Source organism: Monodelphis domestica, chromosome 7, assembly GCF_027887165.1.
Source record: "Monodelphis domestica isolate mMonDom1 chromosome 7, mMonDom1.pri, whole genome shotgun sequence".
NCBI classification, from domain to species: domain Eukaryota; kingdom Metazoa; phylum Chordata; class Mammalia; order Didelphimorphia; family Didelphidae; genus Monodelphis; species Monodelphis domestica.
Genome location: NC_077233.1, coordinates 155119658 through 155142740, shown reverse-complemented (window position 1 = coordinate 155142740; position 23083 = coordinate 155119658). Strand labels below are relative to the sequence as shown.

The 23083-nt window shown below is 36.9% G+C and overlaps 1 protein-coding gene and 1 long non-coding RNA gene across 4 annotated transcripts in view; one reads left to right on the top strand and one right to left on the bottom strand.

The window, feature by feature from the left end:
• Nucleotides 1–9867, bottom strand: part of LOC107649606 (uncharacterized) — a 57501-nt gene extending 47634 nt beyond the window's left edge. Inside the window, exon 1 of the long non-coding RNA XR_001623541.2 lies at nucleotides 9609–9867. This is a non-coding gene — a long non-coding RNA (uncharacterized LOC107649606). The remainder of the gene's footprint in view (nucleotides 1–9608) is intronic.
• INVS (inversin) overlaps nucleotides 1–23083 on the top strand; it is a 233030-nt gene that overhangs the window by 113680 nt on the left and 96267 nt on the right. The window lies entirely within an intron of this gene.

The window sequence follows — 23083 nt, the reverse complement described above, 5'->3', positions numbered from 1 at the left end:
TACTGTGTATTGGTTCCAAAGCAGAAGAGTGGTAAAGACTAGGCAGTGAGGTTAAGTGACTTGCTAGGAGGTGTCTGAGGTCAGATTTGAACCCAGGACATCCTGACTCTAGACCTGGATCTCAATCCACTGAGCCACCCAACTGCCCTCCATATTATTCTTGAATAAGTTGGAGAGTCATGGGCTACATAATAGATCTATTAAATGAAGTTGGTACTGGTTGAATGACTAGACCCAGTGACAATGTCATAATGAAAGGTTGTCTGCAGTGGAGTATAGCAGCCAATTATTTCATTTCACAATGTCTCCCATTTTATCACTGATTTGGAAAAGGTATAGGTTGCATGTTTATCAAATTTGCCTATAATACATTTCTTTTTTTAATAGATTTTTATTTTTGCAAGATTGCATATCAATACAATTTTTTCTATTTGATTTCTGACATTTTATAAATCCGTGCTCTCTCTCTCTCCCTTCCTGGGAAGGCAAGCAATGTAATTACTATACATAAGGAGGTTGTATATATATTTTCATATAATACATATTTCCATGTTCATCCTGTTGTGAAAGAAGACACATAGTCTACCTTAGAGAGAAGTTCATGGAAGAAATAAAGAATAGTATGTTTTAATCTGCTTTTGGACTCTATGTGATCCTTCTAAGGCAGTGGATATCCTTTTTTGTAATGAGTTCTTTGGAGCTTCCCTGGATCCTTGCCTTGTTGATAACAGTTAAATCTTTACAATTGATCATAATGCAGTACTTTTGTTACGGTGTACACCATCCTCCTCGTTCTGCTCACTACACTTTGCATCATTTCATTTAAGTTTTTCCCATTTTTTTATATTGTCTTTTTAGTCATTTCTTATGGCACAATAGAATTCTATTACATTCATACAGTACAACTTGCTCAGTCATTCCCCAATTGATGGACATCCCTTTAACTTTCAGTTCTTTGCCAACACACACACACAAAAAAAAACTGCTATAAAAATTTTGGTACAGGTAGTTTCTTTTCCCCATCTTTGATCTCTTTGGGATATAGACCCAGTAGTGGCATTGTCAGGTCAACAGGTATGCAGTTTTATACCCCTTAGAGCATGGTTCCTAATTGCTTCCCATGATGAAAGTATCAGTTCATAGATCCACCAACAACGTATTAGTGTACCAATTTTTCCACTTCCCCTCCAGCATTTATCATTTTCCTTTTTTACCATCTTAGCCAGTCTGAGAAATGGAACCTTTGTCAGAGAAACTTGCTATAAAGTTTTTTTTTTCCTAATATTGTTGTAAGATGGTATTCTATCCCTGAGTGTGGATGTTATTCCCACTTTGTGCCAATATAGATGAAAGTAGGGTTTAAGCATTGTCCGACACCCCCTCATCTTCTCTTCCACTGCATTGATTCTTTCACTTCAACTCATGTGAGATAATTTACCACCAACTTTCTCTCCTTTTCTCTTTTCCCAGTGCATTCCTCTTTCTTATCCCTGGATGTTTGTTTGTTTTTAATATCAATCCCTCCTTTTCAACTTACTTTCTACTCTTTGTCTATATATGCTCCTATTCATTGCCCTGATAGTGATAAAGTCCTTAACTATCTTCAGTACCTTAAGTGTCCAAAGAACTTTAGGTATCTTAGGTACTTTAAGTATCATAAATATCATAAGCATTTTAGTTATCACCTTCTTAGTAGTAATGTAATCAGTTTAACCCCATTGTTTCCCTTGATTATCTTAAAATATTACTTAAGATATCTTAAATATTTCTTGTACCAAAGTATCTTAAGTATTCTAGTTATCACTTTTTTATATGCAAGGAAGTTAATCAGTTTAACCTAATTATTTCCCTTGATTACTTTAAGTATATTAAGTACTTTAGGTATCTCTTGTACCATAGAAATCTTAATATCCTAGATACCACTTTCCCATGTAGGGATTTGATTAATTTGACCCCACTAATACCCTTGAGTGTTTTTGGTTCTTTCTTTTTTTTTTTGGCTCCTTCCCAGCATTGAATTTTGTCATCAAATTTTCTTTTTAGTTCTGATCAAAATTCCTGGAATTCCTCTAATTAGTTAACTGTCCATTTTTCCCTTGGAATATTATGCTAAGTTTCACAAGGTTGGTGATTTTTGGTTGTAGGCCCAGATCCTTTACCTTATGGAATATCATATTCCATGCCCTGTCATCTTTTAATGTAGAAGCTACTAGGTCCTATGTGTAATACTGATTGTAATTTCACAATATTTGAATTGCTATTTTTTTCTGACTGCTTATAAATTTTTCTTCTTGGATGGGAATTCTGGAATTTGATTATAATAGTCCTGAGATTTTTAAATTTGTGTTTCTTTCAGGAAATGATTGATGAATTCCTTCAATTTCTATTTTCCCTCCTTGTTCAAGATCATCAGGGCAGTTTTCCCTGATAATTTCTTTTGATCTGATGGCCAGACTTTTTTTTTCTTCATAGCTTTCAGGCAATCCAATGATTCTTAGATTATCAATCCTGGAGCTATTTTCAAAGTTGTTTTTCCAGTGAGAGATTTCAAATTTTCTTCCATTTTTTCATTTTTTTGAATTTATTTTGTTTCCTGCTGCCTTATGAAGTCATTAGTTTTCATTTGTCTAATCCTAACTTTTAGGGAACAATTCTCTTCTTTGAGTCTGTACTTCCTTTCTTTGGGAGTTATTTTCCTATTTGAGCATTTCAGCTCCTAATTCTTCCCATAGTACTAGAATGCCCTATCATTCTGCAAATCCGAGTATACCTCTCCATTTCCAGGATGATGATCAGATGCAACAGACCAATCAAGTCCTTAAGCAATACCTCTGATTCTAGAGATATCTTTCCTCCTAGATGTTTGGGTCACTTTGTAGCTTGCCATTCGATTTTAATATATCTCTTACTCTTGCTTCTTTTAGATTTTTCCTTTTCCCTTTCCCCTTTCCTTCAATTAAGTTTTTATAAATCCTTCTTTATCTCACGCTTTCACTGAAGTGGAAGCATCAGCCACCCTACAAAACCAAAATAGCCAGTACCACTCCCGAGCACCGCTCTTGGAGGGAAACAGTGCATACTTTCTAACTTTCAGGAGGTCACTATGAAAACCTGAAAACTGGCACTGGTCGCCCAGGTTGTGGTCTTCTTCCCTCAGCCACCCCTAACCCCACTCTCATTATTCTCTTGGGCCTGACTTGGCGAGTCCCATACTCCATGTTCTCGTCACTGGGCACCACGATACATTGGAGTAAAGATTTTTTACTCCTATTGTCACCGTACACTAACTAAAAGTAGAACAGAACAGCCCAGAAGAAATTACCCTGGAACCCGTATGACAACTCCAACCCTCAGAAGGAGGGAATGCTTTCCATTAGGGCTACCCTACCAAACTAGGATGCCCTAGAAGGTTCCTGAAGAGACTGTGTCAGGTCTCACACAAACCCACAATAGCAGGCCTGCTGCCCTGGAAGAACAACGAAAAGCCAGATGAGCGTGTCTGGTGAGCGGAAGCATCAGCAATGTACCATTCACTGGAGGCCCCTTTGCTCGGACTGCTCTGCTTCTCAGCTTCTCTTTGGTTTTATCCTGGGAAGGTACAGCTTTGACTTGGCCTGCTTCTGGTCTGACGACCGAAAGCCGCCCTCCTTTGGGTTGGACGCTATCATGACCCAAGAGCCCCATCTTCAGAAAACTCACCCTGTGTGAGATTACACCAGCGTTGGTATTCAGACCCCATTTGCACCTGTAGCGCTCTCTGCCCCTCTGATTGGAAGGTTAGAGGGCAGAGCAAGGAACTCCTCTCAAAGCCTCCATTTAAAGACTTCCAAGTCAGTCACCTCTTTATTTTCCACTTAACGGTACTCCTTTGCACTGAATTTAATTATGCCCTTTTAATGGGATCTCTCCCACCCGTGCCTCCTTGCTTTTCAGCTTCCCTGTGTCGCGTGCTGTCTTCTTCCACCAGATCATGAACTCTTTCCAGGCAGGAGCTTTCATTATTTTTCATAGTTGGTATTTGTATCCCCATCTTAAGACAGACACTGTCTGGCGTGAAGCAGGTGTTTAATGTTTATTGATATTGACTGAGTGACAACCCACAAATCATCCTATAAATGACATTGTTGGCTGTCTTTTGGATTAAATACCTGGTTCTCCCATTCCTATTCTGCTTCCTCCTTCCCTACAGGTACACATCTCCAATGAGGTATAATATAAAGAATAGTGGATTTTTTTTTTTGTAGTTGGAGTTTCTGGGTTTAAATCCCATTCAACTCCTTATAATCTGTATGATGGTGGGCCAGTCCTTCAGCCTCTTAGCCTCAGTTTCCACATCTTTAAAATGAAGATGTTGAATTCTCTGATCTCTAATATCGCCTCCAATTCAAAATTCTATAGATAAGGATCCCTCCACTTCCCCTGTGTGCTTCCATAGGTTTCTTGAGTTGTTATTTTTTGTTGTTGTTGTTGTTTTATTTTTACCATTGGTGTTCCACCAGTCCGATGGTATTGAATAGTCAGCTATTTAATATCTACTGCTTGGTCCAATTGTTCCAGTATTGTCTCATATAATGTTGCTGCCCTCTTCTGGTTTCTGCAAATATGTGAATGAAACTCCAATCTAGTCTTTGGCTCTATAGTGTGAATATATGTATAACTATGTGACATGATCACACTAAATGAGTGACAAATTATGTTAACTATTCACATGAATAGAATTTAGTATTATCTTCAAATAAAATTTACAATAAACTTAATCTGACATTTAATCATATAGACATAATTTCTACTATTCTGTATGATCATCCAGCATAAGCAATAGCTATTCTGTATTTTTATACTATGAAGTCCAGTTTTTCCAATTTATTAGTTTTTAATACCTATGAGTAGTATCAGCATCAAGTTTCTTCTGATACCATGTACAGTTTAAACATCTTTATACACTATACCATTACTCTGTTATTTACTGTTTGAAGTTTGCAAGTTGAGTACTCCAGGCTGCTAGTCCAAAAGAACTAAATGCACTAGGCTGAGGTCAGAGCTGATTGTTAAATTTTCAGTCTACCCATTTACACAGGGCTTGATTTATTATTTAGTTGATTGTCCAAACTTACTAAAATGGTGGAGAAAATGGAAGCAATGCAAATTAAACTTAAAAGTATGTTGGGAGTTTTGGTGAGTCAGTTGTTAAACATCTACCTACAAGCTCTTGACATTTCTCTTGAAAGGGAGAAAAGAGAATTCTACTATTGGAAGAAAAGAATGCAGAAAGGGGAAGCTGGGATCACCAAAGATCAGCTTTGACTACTTCAGAATTTTGCTTAAGGCCAATCCTATTTACCTCAAACTCAGTGCTTTTGCAACTCAAAAGGCACACTAAAAGGTAATAGATTATGGATTAGAACATTTTGACCTTAAAGGTAGATAATGCAGTCTAAACCCTTCTTTATAAAGAATTGAGGTCCAATGGAGATGAGAAACAGATCCAGGATTTCAAATCAGTTTTTCTGACTTCTAATACAGTGATGTTTCCATTAGATGTTCCATTATATCATGCCATGGTACCTAAGAAAATTGTCGATGCCATTTTATATCAATCACAACCATTATTACCTACATACTATATGTAAGTCAGTGTATTAAACATAAAAAAGGTATGAGACAATCAGAATTTTAAATCTAGTAGCGAGGAACAAGAATATCACATTGCCAAATTCTGCAATTGAGGCACAGGAAAATAGAGACACATCATGGCTAAACCATAATAAATATGAAAAAAAAAGATTAAAGAGTTTTACAAGACTATAAATTTAATATGAACACTTCCCATCCTCCACATCCTCAAAAGGAGTTTACTGAGAAGAGACACCACTTGCCATGAGAGAGGCGAAGCAAGAGGGCAATCTGTAACTTGTCTCTTCTGACTTTTCCAGCTAAACAGCCAAAGAGGGAGTCTTTCTCATTTCAAAAGGTCTTCCTTCTTGAAGTTCTTTATTGTTGAGTCAAACACATTGTCTGGTCATCCCCAGTATATCCAAATGTTGAACCAGTTGGCCAGAACCAAATGAAGCATGCTCTGCCATAGTATGCCTTTCCCTTTTGTATAGGACAAGTCTCATCTCTTGACTTGTGTTAGAGATAATTGGCAGGGGTACCAGGATGACAATTGGTTGATGTATTATTATCTGTTACCTCCAATTCTAATTCTGTATTTTGGGATCTTTGAGTCCAGTAATTAGTTGAATGGGATGAGAATAAAAGTGGGTTGTTCCCCAATTTACTCCAGCAGTGCTAACAAGGGAGATGTGGAGGCTCTTATCTATAATGCCAGATGGGCTGAGACCATCTGAGCTCAAAGGGACAGTTCATTGGGGGATTATTATTGAGAAAAGAGGGAGAAACTTTCTTGGCCAGTTTTAGAGTAAAAGCAAAATTAAATTTAAAAAGGCAAGAGAGAAGAAATACTTGGAAGAAATATGCCAAGTGTTATGGATATAAATTTTCCCAAGGAGTTTTGTCTCTTAAATTATCTGGCAAATGTCAGAAGAATGACTTTGTGCTATTCTCTCAAGTGAGGGATCAAAGGCCTTATGAAAATGCTTTCATTTTTCTCTCTTGGGATATCACAAGTAAAATGCTAGCTCAGATTCCATAGGGAAGGAGGAAAAAATTCTAAATATACAAAGATCTTAACTTGGGAATAAAGGATTTACTTATGAATATAGCTAAGTATCATGTAGCTGTGTGTGTGCACGTGTGTATATATTAGAAAGCAAGCACTCTTGATTCATTTACATTTCTCAAATTGAGGAAGAATACCATTTGTAAATAATATCCATTATCAATATAAAGTAGAAATGATTAACAGATTTAAGGGATTAGATCTGTTAGATATGATGCCTGAAGAACTGTGGACAAAAGTACACAACATTATATAGAAGTCAAGGAATCCCCAAAGGGAAAAAAAGAGCAAGAGAGTAAGTCTAATGAGCTTTACATATAACTGAGGAAAGAAGGAAAGGGTAAGATATATCCTACTGAATTTAGAATTCCAGAGAAGCGCAAGGAGAGTTAAGAAGGTTTTCTTAAAAGAGCAATGCAAAGAAATAGAAGAAAATAAAAGAATGAAAAAAGCAAGAGATCTCATCAAGAAAAATTAGAGATATCAAGGAAATATTTTGTGCAAAAAATAGGCATGATAAAAGGCAAAAATTATAGGGATTTAACAAAAATAGAAGAGATTAAGAAGAGGTAGCAAGAATATGCAGAACTATGCCAAAAAGATCTTAGCATCACTAATAATCAAGATGGTATGACTACTGATCGAGATCTAGATCTAGATATCCTGGAGAATGAAATCAAGTGGGCCTTATGAAGCAATGCTAACAATTAGGATAGTGGGCATGGTGCTATTCCAACTGAACTATTTAGAATCCTAAACAATGATGCTGCCTGCTGCACTCCATTTGCCAGCAAATTTGGAAAACTCAATAGCGGCCACTTTATTGGAAGAGATTAGTTTATGTCCCAATCCTAGAGAGAAATGCCAAAAAAGGTTCAAATTTACCAAATGATTACATTCATTTCACAGATAATAAGCAAGGTTATGTTTAATATTGGGCAAGCTGAACTGATCCAACCATTCTAGAGGGCAATTTGGAACTATGCCCAAAGTGCAATAAAAGACTGTCTGCCCTTTGATCCAGCCATAGCACTGCTGGGTTTGTACCCCAAAGAGATAATAAGGAAAAAAACTTGTACAAGAATATTCATAGCTGCGCTCTTTGTGGTGGCCAAAAATTGGAAAATGAGGGGATGCCCTTCAGTTGGGGAAGGGCTGAACAAATCGTGGTATCTGTTGGTAATGGAATACTATTGTGCTAAAAGGAATAATAAAGTGGAGGAATTCCATGGAGACTGGAACAACCTCCAGGAAGTGATACAGAGCGAGATGAGTAGAACCAGGAGAACATTGTACACAGAGACTGATACACTGTGGTACAATCGAATGTAATGGACTTCTCCATTAGTGTCAATGCAGTGACCCTGAACAATCTGCAGGGATCTAGGAGAAAAAACACTATCCACAAGCAGAGGACAAACTGTGGGAGTAAAAACACCAAGGAAAAGCAACTGCTTGACTACAGCTATTGAGGGGACATGACTGAGGAGAGATTCTAAATGAACACTCTAATGCAAATACCAACAACATGGAAATGGGTTTGAATCAAGAACACATGATACCCAGTGGAATCGCACGTCGGCTATGGGATAGGTGGGGGTGGGGGGAGAGAAAAATGATCTTTGTCTCCAATGAATAATGCTCGGAAATGACCAAATAAAATAATGTTATTTAAAAAAAAAAAGATTGGGCAAGCTGGGTTGCAGCAATATGTAAACCAAGAATTACTAGAAACGCATGCTGGTTTTCAGAGGCCTTTAGAGGAACTAGAGGCCAAATTCTCAACATTCACTGGATGATGGAGAAATCAGGGGAGTCCCAGAAAAAAACTATTTCTGCTTCATTAACTACACTAAAGCACAACCAAAAGTGGCAAGTACTCAAAGTCATGGGAGTACCAGATCACCTTATTTGTCTCCTGAGGAACCCATATGTGGGTTAAAAAGCAATAGTTAGAACCGAACGTGGAACTACTGATTGGTTTAAAATTGGGAAAGGAAGATTACAAGACTATGTGTTATTTTATTTCATTTTGAAATGCCAGACTGGACAAACCAAAGGCTAGAATCAAAATTTCTGGGACAAGTATCAATAGCCTCAGATGTTCAGAAAACACCACTCTGATGATAGAAAGTGAAAAAGAATCAAGCATCTTGGTGAGGGTAAAATAACTAAGACCGTGGCAACTATCATGGCAACTCACCACTTCTTGGCAAACAGGAAGGAGAAATGGAAATAGTATCAGATTTTATAGTCTTGTGCTCAAAGATCACTGCAGATGGTGACAGAAGCCATGAAATTAAGACATTTGCTCCAAAGAAGAAAGCTCTGGCAAATCTGGGTAGCATACTAAACAGCAGAAACTTCACTTTGCCAACAAAGGTCCATATGGTCAAAGCTGTTTTTTCCAGTAGAAGTATATGGCTCTGAAAGTTGGACTGTAAGGAAAGCTGAGTGCCTCAGAATTGATACTTTCAAATTGTGGTGCTGGAGAAGACTTGTGGAAGTCACTTGAACAGCCAGGAGATCAAATCAGTCAGTATTTAAAGAAATTAGTTCAAATTATTCATTAGAAGGACAAATACTGAAGCTAAAGCTTAAATACTATGGTCATATAATGAGAAGACAGGACTCATTGGGAAAGGGAAAGAATGAAGACAAAAGAAGAAGGGGGCAACAAAGGATGAAATGAATAGATTGTATAATAGAAGTAATGAATGAGCTTGGACAAACTTTGAGAGATAGTATGCCATAGTCCATTAGGTCATAAAGAGTCAGACAACCGACAAATGAACAACAAAGCACTTTTAATTCCAATTTCTAAGAAACAAAAACCACATCCTTATAGAATAACAAAGAGGTATAGAAACTACAAAAACAAACATTAGTGAAACCATCTCAAAAGTTAGAGTTCTTTGGTACCTACCACATCATGCTAGCTGTCTTCAATTATGTGAAAGATGATTAACCGGAAGCAGAATTAGACTTCTTTTTGGCCCCGGGGGCAGAATTAGGACCAATGGGGAGGAGTTGCAAAGTGGCAAATTTAGATTTGATTACAGGAAAACAACAATCAAACAATCAAAGCTATATCAAAATAGAATGAATGGACTGCCTTTGGAGGAAACAAGTTCTCCCTCACTGGAGCTTTTCCAGCAATGGCTACTTTATAACCCTTTCAGCTTTTGATTAGACAGCACAGCCAATAAGGTTGCTTCTAACTTTGAAATTCTGTCATTTTGTGAGGTAATAAATGTTGGTCAGGGCACCCTGGATATCAGAAGGTATCTGAAAGGGTCATGTTAAAAGCCTTTTCTATTTCTGGAGTACTCAAAAAGTCTTTCCACTTTCTCTAGAAAGTAATGGCTTTTACTTTAAAAAAGAGCATTCTCTATTAAAAGATATTCCCAGGGTAGCATTTTTTTAAAACATCAGAACAAGTATTTTTTGTTTGTTTGTTTCATTATTTTTATAATTTCTAAATAGGTGTCTTATCTGCATTTGGCAGTCTGGTGAAGCCTATGAACCTCTTCTCAGAATAAAAGATTGGAATTTAAGAATATTTTTAAGGACCAAGTTACGTCAATCAAAGCAGTTTATTTTTTTATCTTTAAAGAATATCAAGGTGGTAGGATGAAAGTTTATTTCAAAGTGAATTGTTTTTGTCAGCTGACATGCCTAGTCCTTCCAGTGTTCAGCTCACGAAATTAAACATGCAGGATTACAAAAGTAGTCAGTGATATTGAAATAAAGATGAATTTTTACCCCATCTAAGTTCAGGGACCGCCTGCAACCTATCCAAGACCACAGGTTAAGAATCTCTGGGTTTACAGTGGAATTGTGCATTAGCTATAGGAGTGGGGTGGGAGGAGAGGAGGGAAAGAACATGAATCATGTAACCATGGAAAATTTTTTCAATCAATCAATAAAATAAAATTTTAAAAAAGAGAACCTCTGGATTTAGAGGTTTTTAAAAACTTAGACTGGTTAAATGCCATTTTATACTTGCATGCAGTGCTATTTTTACATCAATCATCTCATCATTGCCATACTTTCTACAAAAGATGCTCTTAACCATAGATGGCATTTCTAATTGACATTCAAGGCTCAAATTAGTTTCTACTATCTCTGTGCAGTTCAACATTTTATTAGGCTTCTGCTTTGTGTAAGGCACTGTGCCAGACACCATGATAAACAGAAGCCATTTCATAGAGGTAGTGTCATTTGAGTCATAAGAGAGACTATGAATAGGGACATGGGAAAAAAAGAAGCTGATATCTTTTGTTTTTGTCATTAATAAAATTTGCTGGCAATAAAACATATCTCTTTTTGCAGCTAAAATGTACCTATCTGATATCCCTCTTTGTTGAGCTCAATGGCGTCTTGAGGCTCATTTTTTAGTAGGAAGGCTTACTTATTTTTCATGGGGGTTATGATTGCAACGTGATATAAACCAGAATATTATGCAATGTTTTCACAAGTGCTTTTGTAAACACGATAATAGTTATGGATCATTTTGAAGGAAGGCACCATCCTGCTGCATTATCTAGAAATCGTCTTTCAGGTTTCTGACATAGCCTTAATCTGATGCTCAGGCTTGTCATCCGGATCAATAGTAAACCAGATAAGATGTCTTCTACTTGCAAGTCTGTGGCTGTAAAAGGTATTTGAAAAATAAATTCACTTTTTATGGCCATGCCACAAACTCAGGAGATACTAATTTGTCATTTGTCTCTATCTGTCTGTAAACAGTTGGTTAAATTGTTGATGGATGAGAATGAGATGAATTATATCTGAAGCAAAGGTAATATAGAAAAAATTTTGATTCCCATAAACTGACTTAAATTGGCATGTCAATGATAAGATTCTCTTTAATTAATCTATACCTATAAAATAATGAACAACCAATTTTGCTCTTCCTCTCTTTCACATTGTTAAGAGAGTGTTCTAAATTTTCCATTCCTAAATTTAGCTTTGGAGATGCTAGAGGAATTCATGAATTATAGAAATAATGCCTTTTGAAAAGTGAACTGATTAGATAATCTCTGTCAGTATTGTTTTCCTCAGTTATAGATGATAATAGATGATAATTAGAGATGTTAAAGATGATCATTCTGAGGGCTGTAAAGATTGATATATGAATATGAAATTTATAGAAAAAGAAATGCAGATGAAAGCATAAGAAATTATTCAATCAAAATCAACAAACATCTGTTAAACACCTGCTATGTGCACTGTATAGATTAATAAAAACTAGGATTTTTCCCCCATAGAGCTCAGAAAGGGGATAAGGCACCAAATAATTATGATGCAAAATAAAATAAGGATAGATAATTTGAATGTTCTGAGGAAGAAGCTAATTTATGACTGAGGAAATCCAGGATAACTTCATAGAAGAAAAGGTATTTGAGCTATATAGTAAAGGATTTTAAATCAGGTGAGTGTGAGGGAGGAGGATTTCAAGTTTTAAGGAACAATGTCAACAAGGGCACCAAAACAAGAGAATGTGGCACATATACAAGGAAGGGCAAGAAACCCACTTTGACTGGAATGTGGCTAATGTGGAGGGTAGCAGAAAGAAAATAAAGCTGGAAAGGTAGATTGGTGCCAGATTGTGGAGTGACACAATATGTGTAATGGTAGTAGCCCTTTCTACATCCCTGTATTTTGTTTGCTGACTCATCTTTTAGATATGAAATCCTCAATTTCGGAAATTCCTGTTCTAGTTTTGAGCAAAACCCTGAGTAAATATTAACCTCTTTACTGCAGTTTTATGGTATGTTTTAAAGTTCAGATACTGACTTCAGAGAGTAAAGAATTAAGCTATATGCATTTGATCCTAGGCATGGTTTTAATAGTCTTTTTTTTTAAACCTATTTGCCACCTGAACCTGGAAGTCCTTTGTCCAAACTCCCAAGGAGATATAGTTATACAGCCATGTTTCAAAGATGGGTCCCTTAACTCTGAGAGCTTTCAGATATGGTAGTCTCATAGATCCCCTAGCTTTGTCTAAAATAAGGGTCAAACATGTAAAACCCAGTGAATTTGAGCATTGGCTATGGGAGGGGAGTGGGAGGAGGAGAGGGAAAGAACATGAATCCCATAACTATGGAAATTTTTTCTTAATTAATCAATTAAATAAAATTTAAAACAAAAAAAATAATAAAATGAAATAAGGGTCAAGCATTTCAAGATTAGCTGTCTCTGGCTTAGCCAATCACTATCTCAATATGATTAAGCTATAGATTAATAAGTTGGTAAATACAGCATTCCAAAAGGTACATTTCCTAAGTTGTAAAATCCCCAAAGCTGGCCACTGATTGCATACACTCACATGAGATCTCATGTCATTGTAGAGATGGACAGGTTTTTCATAGGCCCAAGAAAGATATAGGAGACAATGGTGTTGTAGCACACTTTCCCTTAAGTACAGGACCCATCAGCTGTGCTAGAATCCTCAGTAACCCCTTTTGATTTGCAAGTTTTGCATGTGGGCTCTTTTTTCATTTGCTCTAGTGGCCATCAAATAATCATCACATTACCCATTTAGAAAGCATTTGCAACCAAATGGTGGGGGAAATGGACAGGCAAGTCTGACAAGCTCCCCCATCTCTAGTAAGTTCTCAAATCTCATGACATACCTTGAATCCTTGGATTTCATTATATTTGCAGGAAGAAGCCATTGAGAAGTTGTGACCAGAGAATTAGCATGATTAGATCTATGTATAACATAGATTATTTTGGCAATTATCTTAATACTAGAGTTTAGAAAGGAGAAATTTCACACAAAAAGGACATTTAGAAGAAGGCTGTAGAAAATAATAAGAATATGCATATTCGTGTTGTATTAAGTATATATATATATATGTATATGCTATCATAATAATAATTATTATTATATAAAACTGGGTATGGTAATGACAATGAAAATAAAGGTGATGACCAATAGACATATTGCAGGGAAGTGACTGGGTACAAGGGATAAAGAAAAGGGCAACATTTAGGTATTAATGATTTATGATTTGGTGAATGATCATCCTATTTACAGAAATACTAAAGTCAGCAAAAGAAGGGTGTTTAGAAGAAAAGATGAGGAGTTCAGTCTGGGAAGTTTTGAGTTTGAGATGCCAATGGAACATTCAGGCAAAGATGTCCAAAGGATGGGTAGAAATGCAGATCTAGAGTTTAGGAGGTGAGAGAAGGGGATAGAGATTTGGAAGGTATATGCACAGAAGTAATATTTAAAACCATATGCGTGGGTGTTTGCCAAGGTTAGGGAGTATGGATGTAGAGTAGAAGAGGGCCAAGGACAGAACTTTTAGGAGTTGGGAAAAGAAAAAGAGGACAATAAAGAAAATAATGAAGAAGGCAGTAGATGAAAGGAACCAGGAGAATGTGACATCATGGAAGTCAAGAAAATAGAATATCAAGAAGGAAATAGTTAATCAATAATGTCAGAGGCTACAGAGAGATTAAGGGAGATATAAAATGAAAAAGAAATTCATGAAAATTGGCAATAAAAAAGTCACTAGAGTCCTTGAGGAGAAAATTTTCAAGTAGAGTAATAGGGATAGAAATTAGATTGCAAGACAATAGGGAAGTAAAGGCACTGAGAGTAAATTAATCTTTTTTTTTTCACTGTAAAAGAAAGGAATCAGATGGAATGTTAGCTGAAGGCTAGAAAACCCATAGTCAAGTAAAAGACTCAGAGAAAGCATTTTTAGGATTAGGGAGACCAGTATATCTGTAGTCATGTGGAAAAGACCCAGTGGAGATGAAGATATTGACAGTTTATGAGAAAAAGGGGATATTTGAAGGAGCAAGTTCCTGAAGGTGGTAGGAGAGAGTAAGATCAAAGGCTTAATGGAATGAATCTTAACAGGATATAGAATCCTTGTCCCTCCCTTCTGAGTCTGGAGGGAAAAGGAGGTAATGGATGAAGACACTAAAAAGCTTTGAATTATGGTGAAGGAGAATTGAAGGAATTTCATCTCAGTGAAGGAATAGGTGAAGTCATCTGTGAATGTAGGGACAGAAATGGACTCAAGGGGGATAAAGATAGAATAGACAGAAAATCAACAAGCTTTGAAAAGAAGGATTGTCAAAGAACAGTGAGGGCTCGGCTGAGAAAGAAAGAATTATTTTAGAGTAGATAAAATCTGTGTGATTTCATGACTTTCTCCAGCATTTTTTAAGAGCAGAAAAATTGGATGCTATGGGTTTGCCAGAGTTGAAAGTCAATGTGACAAGAACAGTGGAAGATCATGAAATCAAGGGTACTGATCTTAGGAATGAGGGAGAGAGGCAAGACTAGTAAGAAAGATAGATATTGAGTGGATAAAGAGAGAAAGACACACACACACACACACACACACAAAGGAGGTCAAAGTGGGTAGTCCTTTTCCTTCCCAGTGCATATCCTTTTACATATACTCTTAATCTCATTCCATCTTGTCTTCTTTATCATAGCCAGCTCTATCCTCTCTCTTGACTTTGTCTTACATCACCAACTGCTTCTGGTACTTCTATAATTAGATATCCTATACACATTTCAACATTTCCCAAATAGAACTCATTATTTTCTTCCTCCCCCATACTCTTCCTCGCTTCCTTATTGTCAAGGGCACCACTATCCTCACCATCACCCAGGCTTACAACCTAGATGTCATCCATAACTTCTCATTCTCATCCCCATATCCAAACTGGTGCCAAGTCTGGTAATTTTTACCTTCACAACAACTCTCATAAGTTGTTGCCAGTTTTTCTCTCTGCTTCAAGTCTCTTTCTAGTTCAGTCCATCTTCCACTCACCTGTCAAAGTGTTCCTCCTAAGTGTAGGTCTAATCATGTATCTCTCTGTCTCTCTGTCTCATATAAACACACCCTCCATCCAGTAAACTCCAATGGCTATTACCTCCATGAAAAAATATTAAATGCTTTTTTGGCTTTTAAAGCATTGCAAAATTTGACTGATTCTGGCCTTTTCCAGTCTTCTCACACTTCACTCTCTTCCACATACTCTATACTCCAGGGACATTGGCCTTCATGTTGTTTCATAAATACTACTGTCCATCTCCTGATCCAGTGCTTTTCTACTGGTTCAACCCGGTGCCTGGAATGCTCTCACCTCCTCTCTACATCCTGGTTTGCCCAGCTGACTTTCTTAAGACTCAGCTCAACTCCTACCTTTTACAAGAAGCTTTTCCCTATCTCTTTATACTCTGGTGCCTGCTCTAGGATTATCTCCTGCTTACCCTGCCCATATCTTATTCTGTACATAGTCCTTTGAATGTTGTCTTCCCTGTTGGAATGAATGAGGATAGCAGGGCAGCTTCCTTGGAGTAAAGAGCCAAAAGGAGCCTGAAAGCATGCTTTGGGGCTTGAAAATCATCTTTTACCACTTTCTCCACTATGTCTTATCACTATAGTGCATGTTACCAAACTCCACGACTCCAGACTTCCCTCCATTTGGTTTGAGGTCAAGAGTTGCTGAGGTACATCCACAGATGACAGAATACCGTATGTATCATTGTTCATAGGATACAACTAGAATTCACCTCTGCCCATCCTAAATATGGTGGGAAAGGCTTTCGGACGTTGAGAATGGGTAACAACTGTCAAGCCAGAGAGCAGTGCTCTGTGGTCACTTAGCAGAAAGCCTCAAGTGCTGGTCAAGCTCATTAAAGCTAGCTCTCATTTCTTTTGTCTGTTTAATGCTTCAAATGCAAAACTCTCCTTTCTCAGTATTTTATACTATTCCACCTATGTTATAAAATTGAGCCTACAGAAAACAACAGATAGATCTGAAAATTCGTTTTAGAAAATGCCCCCCAAGACACACACCTAGACTGAGTAGATGAATTGATTTTTAAAACTGCGTGATAGAATCAATGAAACTCAAGTATGAAGCACAACATAGGCTTGTTGGAAAACCAAAGGAGGGAACATAATATCAGAATCCTGGATCTCCCCACGGAACAAGAAGGTAAACACGATTGGTTGCTTGCAACCTTAGACTTTAATATTTCAGGGTTGTCTTATAATAAAGGGGTTTGCCATGCAGCTCAGAGAGGCCTTATCAAGGCCACTGAGGGGAGAAGTACATTGAATGTTCTCATGACAGATTTATACAGTGATAGAAAAAGTGGACATCAGCTAGAGCACAGGGATATGAGAGGCGAAACATTCTTGTTTTTCTTTACCGAAAATAAACAGAAACAAAGGAAGAGAGTTTTCTTTTAAAAGATTATTTCTAAAGGTGGAGGAGGATATAAATCAATGAAAACAGCATTTCTAATAGTCCTCTAAGACTTCACCGTTAATGTGCTAGGAAATGGAATATTGCACATATCTAAATGAGAAAAGAAAGTATTTCTGGGAAGATCATCTAGTTATCAAAAGAAGGAAAAAATATTCCCTAATGATGTGATCATAATGAAAATTTAAAAAAATAAAATAAAACATTGCAGGACTTGAGTAGTGATAAAGAGGGGACCAGATGCTTCTGGAGAAGATAGTCAATAGCTTTCTCTGAGGGAGAGCCTTTTGGGGGTTTTTTAGTGCACAAGGTAAAACAAGTCATTCATTAAATGAGCTTGAGAAGATCCTTGAAGCCTTCTTGTTCATTTGCTATATGCACACATTCCCTTCAGAAAAAGAGAAGTAATTCCTTCCCTATTGTTTATTTTGGTTCCCTGTTTAAAATGGAAAAAAAAAAACAACCTATTTTTTATACAGGATAGGTGGAGGAACTAACTGATGGCCTACGAAAAAATTAAAATTCAAAAATTTGTAAATACCTGGTAAACTAGAAAGCTAAACCAATTTGATGCAGTCACCTTGCAATTTAACTGGGAGAATCAGATACCTCTTTTTTTAAGCATTTGCTTTCCTTTTTTTAAAAAATTGTTCACTTGCCTTTTTTCTCACCCTTCCTGTCTCTACACTCCAACCCCTGGAAACAGAATTCACCCATGGAATTTGACCACTTGAGTCCAACCTAGGAAATTCTCTCTGTCTCTCAGGGGAGAATTAGCAAGGATTTCAGAGAATTTCAGATAGACAATATCTTAGAGATGCCTTTTGCAATCAGAAGGAGAGTAGTAAGTCATAAATTAAATATAATAAATCCATTTCCCTTACTTTCTATAGAAATGTGATTTTTAATCTTTTTTTTCTTTTTTGAGCATCCTTATCTCACCCAGTCTGGAAGTGTTGTAGCCATTCACAGACCTAATCGCAATACTAATTGGCATGGAAGCTTTAACCTGTTCAATTTTTTCTCCCCCAGAGCCAATTTGCCCTTTCTTAAATAGCCTGGTGACCCTCATTTTCAAGGGGTTCATCAAATTGGTGCTAGATTCATTGTGGACACCAGTGATCATGTTTATTCTCTAAATTCCCAGATTCAAATGATCTACCAGCTTAGTATGTACTGCTGTACCTAGCCTGAACTATGGTTTTATTTTTTAAAAGCTTTATAATCATTTTAAATCTAAAACCATAGATTTAATACAGATTGTTGTATGATATATCTATAGTAAGACTAGAGGGAGATCTAGATGGATCGCAGAATCTCAGAGCTGGAAGAGAGCACAAAAGCTATCTAGTCCAACTCATACTCGCCCTCTCAGACTTTCTCACACATATGTGTGCATATATGTATAAAGGTGACTAGGTGGCACAGGGGATACGTGTCCCCTTAGTTTATGAGAAAGAGCTGATCCTGGGTGTTACAATAGCAGTTTCCTTCCCGATTGTGCCCTTTGACTGTACCACTTGATAACTATCTATTCCTATGGAAACCATGGAAAGTGGAGCCAAGGTTTGAAAAAAGGAAGGGGGGGCATTTGGGAAAATAGCTTAGGAGTTCAGTGGCAGAGCAGCTCAAGACATCACCTTCCTTTCAGTCAGATTGCTTTTGAGAGCCAGAATCAGCTTCAAATCAGAGATGTTCTTGGCTGATGTGTTGTCTAGTTGGTCTGCCAGATGGATGAACATCTTAAATTTGAAAACTGGCAAAAAAAAAAAAAGCTGCATTTAGACTTTTGAGCTAACTCTTTCATTTTTGTTTTCTGTCTTGGATGAAGTTTCTTAGAGGGGAGAAGCTTCTAAAGATTTATAGAAGTGAGGCTAGTGATACGGGTATCATTTTGGGTACAGAGTAATTAGACTTACATGCCATATTTAGATTTGACAAGAAGAAGGGTAAGTTCATTGGAATTAATGATCATGAACTTCACAAAGCAGATTGTATTTTTATTTTGCACCTGGATGACTTTGAGAGTGTAATGGAAGGATCATTGACTTTGGAGTCAGAAGGTCTGGTTATATGACCTTAAGCAAATTATTTTACTTGATAATGAGTTTACAAATGGTCAAGGGGACAGCTCGGTGGCTCAGTGGATTGAGAGCCAGGCCCAAAGATGGGAGGTGCTGGGTTCAAATTTGAATTCAGACACTTCTAGCTGTGTGACCCTGGGCAAGTCACTTAACCCCCTTTGCCTAGTTCTGACCACTCTTCTGCCTTGAAACCAATACACAGTATAGATTCCAAGACAGAAGGAAAAGGTTTAAAAAATAATAATAAATAAATAAGTGGTCAAGATTAAATAATTGCTAGCTAAAAATTATGTTATCTGTACAAGGAGGGGAAGATATGGGTTCCCACTCTTCCCTAGCCCACTTGTTATAATTACAAAACAAAAAGGTGGTAAAGGTCTAGAATGTAATCACAGGCCATTAGGTATAGTACAAGGGAGGAGATTTAGTGGCCCTTTGTATAAGATTTTATGTAAGAATTGGAAGAGAACACTAACTCTCCCCACTTACTCTACACCTAAATTACAGCTTCTCTAAAATAATCCATGTAACTTCTTTGTTTCCTTAGCAGGCAGACATGTTTGCACTGAGGTTTATTTTAATAGAAAGACCAAGTAAATACAGTTTAATCATATATTTGGATCAGTTGAAGCGAAGCATGATTCAAAAGGATAATCAGTAAAAAAAAAATCATTGGATTTGCATATACATTTTGATATCTACACCTCCAGAAGAAAGGTCTCTTGGTCTTCTCTGCCTTGTCCAAAGAAACCTGATTGCCAGAGTTGTAATGGAGTGAAATAATGGCATTGATCTTAAAACTGTTATCTGGGTCCTATATAATGCCCCACTAGTGGATATGTGGCTGTTCTGAATGGATGCTTGTGTGTAAAAATTATTTTTCCATTTTCTGCATTCAAAATAACCCTCAGATCCAATTACAGAAACACAATTGGAGGAACTGTAAATGATTTTGTTACATGGGAACTACCTCCACCTGTGCTGATGTGCTAAAAATTATAGTTTTACCAATGGTATTGAAATACAGTCAATGAGCAGTGACAGTCTATTCTAGACAAGAGCATACTGTGGTAGTGAATTGATGGCAAAACAGACAAACTTTAAATTTACACAGAGAGAACTAGGACTTTTCCATCTTTTTTCTCTTCTTAATCTTTTAACCAACACTCGCATGAAGGAAAACTGACAGTGATGAGTAGTTGTTCATTCTGTACTCAGCAAAGGATAGGAAAGGAAAGGAAAGAGAATCGAGGGACCTAGATAATCAACTTCTGAAAAAAAATGATTCAGTCACCAACTGATGTTAAGGGTTCGACTTTTTAAAAATTCCTACCTATGATGAAGTGATTCATTTATCTAATCATTCATATAAATAAATACAGATGAAAAGATTTTTTATACAAAGCATTTATATATCCACCATGAGAATCTGAATTAATAGAATCAGCTTTAAAAAAAGCAATTATAGTTTTAGGAAGGTTCCTGAAGCTCAATGTGGTTAAAGGGCTTTATTTGCCAATGGTTACACAAATAGTATGTGTCAGAGGGAGGACTTCTGGACAATAAATCTAAAATTCTATCTATAATCCTGTGCTGTTTTTCTTTGTTCGGAATTATCACATCAAGCTCATTTAAACGTGTGATCCTTCCAACATGAGAAATTGTTTTTTGGAAGCCATTAGAACCAAAAATCAGAAGGCCTGGATTTAAGTCCTGGCTTCATTGAATACTCACGACTCATTAAGTATTTATTAATCACCTACTGTGTGCCACATAATGTGCCAAGTATTGATATCATTTGCAAGTCACACAAGCCTAGCAGAGCTTTAGTTTCTTTACCTTTTAAAACATAATAATTCTTGTACTATTTGTGAAAAAAAAAACTTACCTTTTTGTCTTACTATCAATTATAATACAGAAGAATGACAAGCGCTGGGCAATGAAGTTTAAGAGACTCGTCCAGAATCACACAGTTAGGAAGCATCTGAGATCAGATCTGAATCCAGATCCTCCTCTGTCCACTGTGCAACATAGCTGTCCCATTCTTATACTATTCTGCCTCACTAGGTGACTGAGAAGAAAGTTCTTGACAAGCTATATAACATGTTATTGTAATCTATGTCTCCAGGGTATATTGAAAAGATTTTTTTTAATTGTATATAAAGCATGTTGAGAGCTTTTGAAAAAATCTGCTCAAAAATTATTTTGAATCTATCGTGCACAGGTCAATAAAATGAAAAGACAGACAGACAGACCAAGTTCTGAAATTGATGATCTTCTATTTCTCACTTTGATTTCTGACCCAACAACTGGATAAATGGCTCATCCCACCATTGCTGTGGAGTCTCAGAAGACCTAGACTCAAATCTTTGGCACTATTTAATGAAATTGGACTAGATAGCCTTTGAAGTCCCTTCTAGCTCTAAACTTAGGACTCTAAAATCTCTGAATCAGGCAGGAAATATAAAAGAAGTTCACAGAAGAAACCATTCTTGACTCAAAAAGGATCCTGTCCAACATACTAGTGACTTGATTTAATTAGACTTCTACTAGATTTTTAGTTCCTTAAAGGCTGGAACCATATATTATTTTTTATCCAGATAGTTCTTTGTATTTATAAAGTAATTAGTTCTTAAGACCAGTAATTCCTATAAGCTCTACATATTGTAACCCATATGTTAGTTGAAGACAAATTAGGTTCAATCTTGGAGGTTTACCAATAATTTGATACTCAATATGACTTCTCTCTGGCTCATGAAACCACCCAGATTCTCTGAGAATCATAATGACTTGTTTTAGCTTTCCCTGAGGGTATTAGATTCTATACCTATAAACAAAGCAAGGCTTCCAATCAAAATTTAAATACAATTTATTCAAGGCAGTAATTGGCATAGAAGAACCTAGAGTACCACTTCCCTTCTCCCTCTACCCCAACCCCAGAATAATGTAAACTGAAAAAGAAGATTCAAACCTAAAGGTCCTTGAAAGGCCACCTAGTTCAACTCCCTCATTTTATAAATGAGGAAACTGCGGCCCAGTGTATGTAATAAAATGGCTTATCCAATAATACACTGCAAGGATTTAAATCCATGTTCTCTGACTTCAAATGTATTGCCTTTCCCACTATACCAGATCTGTCTTTCAATTTTGACTGGGTTTCAGTCCCCTCAAAAAACTAGATGCCAATTGAGTAAAAGCTAAGGGAACTGGAAGAGGGGTACAGTGTCACTGGATGGCTAATGGGGGGCTATTTTAGGGTCAGTTAGCTTTATCCTAGCTCCACATCTTTGCTACCATTGTTGCTGCCCCTTTTAAACTCAGAATCATGGTACCTCAACCATCATCTCTTCTACAGATGCCAGCTTGCCTTTTTTCCATTCCTGTTTCCACCTCACATAATTTTGGCCACCAAATTTGGCCACCACCTACTGCAGTCAGTTCTGAGTCTCCCTCAATTGTTGCCATCTATTGGAACTTCCCCCTTCCTCATGGGGTTTTTTTTTCTTCCAATAACATTTGCTCATTGCTCTTCTGCCATATACCTTTGACCCTCAGCATTGTGGTAAATAATCTTTTTGCCTATTGCAACCTACCCTGCTCTTCCTTACGCCTTGCAAAGTGGCCAAGAAAGGAGGAAAGGGTGCTACCTACTCCAAAGCTTGCAAATCAAGTCCCTGCAAAGATAAAGTATCTTAGCTGCATATACACCAAATTATACTTTGCAGACTTGCATGCAAAGTATATATCATTCAGCATTACTTGGTGTAATTATATACAAGACTAAAAAAATGGATCCCATAAAGGTTCATATTATATCTAAAAGTAGAATTATCTTCAGTGGACTTTATATACTCTTTATTACTACATGACCCTGTAGCAACAAGCATCATCAGGTTACATGAATGGTGTGCTCATTCATTACCCCTGGGATACCTTCTGTGTAGTTTGACCACTCTGCCCACTGCCACTTCTGAACATCTAGTCTTTTGATTTTCAATGGGAAAACAAGTTGTTTCAGATCCACTGGCCTGTGTTACTAATACTGGGCTCCTGGATAGCC